Source organism: Mya arenaria, chromosome 9, assembly GCF_026914265.1.
Source record: "Mya arenaria isolate MELC-2E11 chromosome 9, ASM2691426v1".
Taxonomy (NCBI): Eukaryota; Metazoa; Mollusca; class Bivalvia; order Myida; family Myidae; genus Mya; species Mya arenaria.
In genome coordinates, this window is record NC_069130.1 from 45,890,073 (window position 1) to 45,896,072 (window position 6,000).

Here is a 6,000-nt window from a genome sequence, read left to right on the forward strand (position 1 = left end):
TGAAAATGTAATCTCATTTGAATCATTATCCACAGAAAAGAATACATTATCGTATTGAGCATGTAAACAGATTCATTCTTAATAACTTTGTAATTTTTATTATTTCACTCATAGTAACGCAAATATAAGAGTAAAAATGTATCTTCAATTACATCAGCTATTTATGTAAAATATTTGGCAATTCTTTTGTCTATAACAGCTATAACACCACCCTTTCTAACGATAAATAATAACGTTTGTAAACAATTTAGAGTGGCAATCATTTTTTTTTAATAACCCTCGTAAATTAATTGAAAATGTTCTGTTAAGATATAGTCAAATAGTGAAGTAACTTGTGCAAATCATTATTGAAGTGATATGCTACTCCCCAAAGATTTTTATGACAGAAAATAAACAAACTAGTGGTCAAAATTAAAACATAACTTAAACAGGATTACATTTGAAGTATTTGTGTAAATGTGCCGCAACGGTATCTGTCTGTGATAAGCAGTGTGATTATTTAATCCGGCTGCCAAAATTTCTATGGCGACCTACACAAACATTGGTAAACAGAAGACTCATTTTGATTTCAGCCTGACAAATAAGGAGATTTTCGTAGGTCGTTTTCACTTAAATATGACAAAATCAATTTGTTAAAGAATTAGAGGGGGATTTCATAAAATATCATGTGAGTCAGTGCAGTATTACTTTAAGTGCCTTCAATTATACAAAGCATAAAATTATTTTCGCAATTATCCATTTGTTTAAATAAATGAATCAACGAGATACCCAATCAGACAATTGGCTTGATTTCAAGCACTTAAATGTGTTTAAAAGCTTATGATTACAAGGCTAAAACAAGTTCCACCAATACTTGAAATTAAGACATGGTGACATTCTGTACGGGTGGTACAAGAAAGTCGTACGATAGTTTATTGCTGTTAATTTTTCACTAGGTCGTTGATCCGTCATTTATAAAAAAAGTTCTTATTTCTGCTCGATATTATTTCTGCATACTCAAAAAGCTATGTAAATATTCCCTTACACGCTCGAACAAAATCATTCCGGTGTTAATTTGGGTATTTTCATCAGGTTCTGTTTTTGTAGCGCGTTGTTCTCCTTAATCATTATTCGCTCTCACTCTCAAGAGATGACGGAATACGACTAAAATTCACAAGAACTATGTTCGACCCACTCAACACTTTAATTTCATTGTTCTTAAGCATTTAGTTACATTTCAATACTTCAAATGTCAGTCCTAAAAATTAAAAGCATTTAAATTGTCATCCTAGATAGACTCACGGTGACTTTCAAGCCGTAGTATTTACGAATATTATGGAGCAGGTGCGGTCAAATTCGAAAAAAAAATGTTAAAATTTTAAAAGACATTCTTTAATTATCCAAACAAATATACTGTAAATGGAATGCGTTTTTATCAAAACATTTAAATCAGTATACTGATTGTCTTGCTTTGATTAGTGTCATTAGGTGATGAAAGTCAAAAGGGGGTTTTCACGGTCGATCCTTACATGTGACTCCTTTAATTTGTAAATATCAAGACACCTTTCCGACCGATTGAATGGTTAAGTTAATGCATAGTTCGTGCACATCATGGTTTCATGGAAAATAATTTATATTTGTTAGAAATCAGTGTTTTTTCTTCGAAATTGAGCACACCTGCTGCATCATATTCGTCGTGACCCGACGGCTTTTATGTGTAAAACAGTTAATGCAAAAAAAACAACTAAAGTACACTAGACTTGCGCATTTGTAGTGTCACCCGCTCAATTAAGTGCCAGTTAGCCGGACCTATGAGACATCGATACATGTCCTATATGCCGGTACAATAGTAGGAAGGCAGTCTTTCTCCATCACTTAACAAGCTGCTTGTTAAGCAACCGACCATGTTGTGACAAGCCTAGAGTGTTGCTCGAATTGTCGAATTCGCGCGCCCTAGGCTGACACCAATACCACTAGACCGCGTAACTATAGATAACACAAGGCACTTTTTGTCACCAAAATAATTTGTTTAAACAAAGAGATCATCAAAGAGGTGTGGCAAATTTATAAGTACAGGCCTTTGTGGTTTTATGCAGGAATTTGAAGTCGATTTTCCAGGCAAACGCATGAGAATAAGGCGGGAAATAATTTGACCCTAGGTGCCAGAGTTGAACTTAATACACGAAGGCAATGATACATGATATGATCTCTCTCTCTCTCTCTCTCTCTCTCTCTCTCTCTCTCTCTCTCTCTTTTGCTCACACACCCGCACGCACGCACGCACGCACGCACACACGCACGCGCACACACAGACACACACGCACGCACACAGTCTTGCACGCACGCTTGCACGCACATTAGCTAAGTCATAGTTGAACATGGTTCTCTTACCTTTTTGCTAAAGTATACAATGATTGTTAAGGAAGTTGCATACACACGGTGTATTTGCATTATCAAGCAACGGTAAAACAGATATCTGAAAACAGAGCTTTGGATAGATTTAAACAAATTAGATCATAACGTAAAATGGATTACAGATTAGGTTCCGTTCAATTCATTTCTTTGCGTAAAATACTTTTTGGCATGTTCTTTATTTTATTTGTGCTATACATTGTTCTTTCGAATCTACAAATTGGATATAAACCAGTCAAAGCTACGTTACTTTGGGTATGTATACATTTAGATTCTATCAAAGTAGACATATTTAAGATTTTGGGCCGGTATGGCATGTGCGGTACGCTATCCACATCCGTAGTCCTCCGCGGTACGCTGTCCACATTCATAGTCCTCCGCAGTACGCTGTCCACATTCGTAGTCTTCCGCGGTACGCTGTTGAAATTCGTAGTCCTCCACGGTACGCTGTCCATATCCGAAGTCCTCCACGGTACGCGGCCACATTCGTAGTCCTCCTCCGTACTCTGTCCATATCCGTAGTCCTCCACGGTACGCTGTCCATATTCGCCGTCCTTCGCGGTACGCTGTCCACATCCGTAATCCTCATCTGCGGTACGCTGTCCACATTCGTAGTCCTCCGCGGTACGCTGTCCACATTCGTAGTCTTCATCCGCGGTGTACGCTGTTCACATGCGTAATCCTCATCCGCGGTACGCTGTCCACATTCGTAGTTCTCTTCCGCGGTACGCTGTCCACATTCGTAGTCCTCAGAAAATGCTACCCATATTAAATCCATTGCTCTTTTCGTTCATAAACTAATGTTAGCTATAGACAAGAAAGACCATTGATGCAAAGCATCAAAGGGCGCCGTTTAATAGTTTATGCATTTGTTATATGTTGAAAAACAAGAAATGTCAAGGCCAACAAGCATATTACAATGCATCGAACCGCATCCATGAAATTCTCAAAATATTTGTAGTATTCTGCTTAACAACATAGGCTAAAGCATTGAAATTGAAGAGTTTCAAGTTGAACATTTCATTAGGGGTGTGGTACATTAATGAACACGGCAGAATTAGGGTGCTTGTGCACTGTACTATTTGTCATTGCCACCTATCCATATACCAAGTTTTATTTCAATACCATGAGTATTTTGAAAGTAATGCTCTGGTCAAGTAAAAGAGCAATAATTCTGTAATTAGCTGAAATACAGCTATAGTCATTGTGCTTTACCATTGAATGATGTTTAATAAAATTCCAAAAAGTAGTTTTCTTGTTATGCTACGGACAGGAAAAGGAACAAAGGGAATAACTCTTGCAATTCGCTGAAATAGAGTTATTGTTCTTGTACACTGCAGTTCTAATCATTTAGGGGGAGGGGGCAAAGTCACCATGCTGGAATGATAACTTGAAGGGAAGAATAAGTTTCCTGATTATATGGGGAATTCATCATGAAGAAGTGACATGAAATAAAAAAAATGTAGTACTTTAATAAACATTATCATTTCGTTCGAAAGTTACAAACATAAATAGAACATAATTATTGAACTGTTATATAAAAAGAGAACATTGTTTACTAGATGAAATGCATTTATAACATAAACATAACATGCCTTGTTTTTAGCTGTTTAATAATACTAAAATGTATGAAATTGGACAAATTGCATAAAAAACTGGCCAATGGAGTTATAATGTTAACTTCTCCATTTACATGGTAAAGAAGAGTTGAAAATGGATGTTTTTAGTTGATAGTGATATTAACACAAAAATAGCATGTGTCTTATAGGACAATGGCATTTTTTTCAAATATGATAAAAATAATGCATACAAACTGAATATGTATCAGACTATGTATGAAAGAAATAATACTCTTTCTATTTTTCACAAAGGTTTTGAAATACAACAATGCACATATAAGCATAAATAGGCCAAATATGCACAAAATAATAGTAAACAATGTGTGAAAGTGATACTGAACACTTATAATAATTTCTTTGTGCATTAAATGAATATATACCAGAAAAGCAATACGAAATCAAGTCCAAAATGTATAATAACATGAAGATCACCCCTTTATGAATATCTTCATAACAAATCAGAGTACATGTAAACAATAATCATTTGTATAATTAGTATCAAATGTGTCTACTTTAAAGTGTGTTTACATTTGCATTAAATTAATATATACCAGAAAAGCAATTATAAAAATCCTTAATGTATAAGAAACTGAAGACAACAAAGAAAAACACCCATTTATGAATATCTCCAAAACAAATCAGAGGTCACCTAAACAATAATCATTCATACAATTAGTATCAAATGTGTTTTGTTTTTGTGTGTCTGTTCATTATCTTTAAATGAGCATCTTTAAAGTGAAACTCTTATTTGAAATCAATACATATATGATATAATTGTATTTATAGCACACATCAAATTGACTGATAAAACAATAACTACTTACTAAATAATGCATTTACTGAAATATTGTTTACTGATTTATAACAAGCTTGTGACCCTGTTTATAATAGCAGAAAGCATGACAAATATTTAATGATTAGTGACTGCTAAAAGATTTACTGTGGTCTACTATAGTATCACGAGGTAGAAATACCATGTTTTATGTTCATTCTTATTAGCAAATTGAACTCAAAATCCTTCATTAGAAACATTGTTGTTGACATCTATCAACCCATTTTTAATAATCAAAACAATAATATTAATTGTGATAAGTCTTGTTTGGGAGTGAGAGTGCATCTTTAAAAATAGTGTGTGTTTTTTTCACTTTATATGAAATATGTACCAATTCAATATGACAAATGAGACAAATTTTTTAAGTTAGGAAATAGAAGTAGTAATTGTACATAATACAAAACAACAACAAAAATTGACAAAGCTCAATATAACAGGAAATGTATATGAAAACAAAAATCATTAAAGGCCATAATTATTTAAACTGAAATAAGGTATTAGTAATACACACTTTAATAAAAGCTTTCACCGACAACATAGTTATTATCATGGTACACTATGGGACTTTTATCCAAATTTTGAAGACATTTTACCGTGAATTAAAAAAGTAAATTAAATTTCATTACACCCAACCCCAAACTCCAAGGGCTACAAAGAGCGACAAGTAAATATTTTCTCTATATTTGATTTTTTTTTCACATTATCAGAGCTTATGAAATAAACACAACAGTTTCTGGAGAAATAAACTTCTGTTAACAGAAAACATAAGTTCAACCGAACAGCATTATTGATACACATGCAAAAAAATCATTTTGATCGATCTTGTGAGTCTTCTGAACAGAGCAGTATTTCGATGTTTGAAAATATAAAGCAGTTTTATAAATTCATAAAAAATAATTAATAATAAGACAACCTGCTGAAATCATTTTAAATATTTTCTATGATGTCTAATGAACAATTTAAAAGACAATTTATGATAGTTTACCGTTCAATTTAAGAAAATATACATAATATCATGTAACCATACATTTCTATAGCTAATAAAATGCTTAAAAATCAACCCTTTTCTTGAAAAAAAAAGCTTTATTGGACTTATTCATAAAATGTAATCATTCAAATAAATGAATTTTACGTATGATACTTACTCAGAATTCAGAT